The sequence below is a fragment of the Tiliqua scincoides genome, chromosome 12 (genome assembly GCF_035046505.1).
Source record: "Tiliqua scincoides isolate rTilSci1 chromosome 12, rTilSci1.hap2, whole genome shotgun sequence".
In the NCBI taxonomy this organism is placed as follows: domain Eukaryota; kingdom Metazoa; phylum Chordata; class Lepidosauria; order Squamata; family Scincidae; genus Tiliqua; species Tiliqua scincoides.
Window position 1 is genome coordinate 17,002,988 of NC_089832.1, and position 807 is coordinate 17,003,794.

Sequence of the window (807 nt, forward strand, 5' to 3'; positions counted from 1 at the left end):
GATACAGGAAGCTGGAATAGAGAGGCCCTTGGCCTGATCCAGCAGGGCTCTTCTTATGTTCTTATGCTCCACAGGAGACTATCCGTGAAAAGCATCTAGGAGCTTTTTCAACTCACGGCGCACTGATAAGGTGCTAAAATCATCACGGCGCATCAGTTTTTTGACAATTGAGATAGCACACTGCGCTGCTTTGTATGTCTTAGTAGGGCCATACCCAATTGTCCTGCTAATTCACGACCCTCCTCCAAACTCCCGTGGCAGACCTGTGTTCCATTCATAGCACATCAATATGTGCTATGGCACAGCGGTTGAAAAATCGCTGCCTTCGACTCTTTTCCCCACTGAGTTGGAGGGACTTTTCTCTCTCTGGTTAGTAAATAACCGCAGAGGTGTGACAAAGCAGCATCTGCCCTCCTACGTTGTTCTTTCTAAGTAGTCACAGGGGAACAGAGACTTCATCTCCAGCAGTTGGCAGTGGTCCAGCTGTCTTCTGCTCAGGAAACATCACACAAGGGTCCTTGAAGGAGATGGGTGTCTGATTTTGGTGCCTTATGAAAAATGGCTGCAGCATCAGTAGGACTGGAGGAAGGGGAGAGGAGAGGGAGTGGTAGAAAGAATGGTGGTGATTTACTCTGAGCAAAGAGAAGCCTGCATCAGTTGCAACATGGATAATATTTTTGGCGCTTAAGTGATACAAAGATGTTCCCATTCGTTTATGAAAAGTGTTGGAGGGAGACACGGGGTGTGTGTATGTGTTTAGGCAGACATTGTGGATAGAGGATTTAACAAACGCATATTTCCTCATAA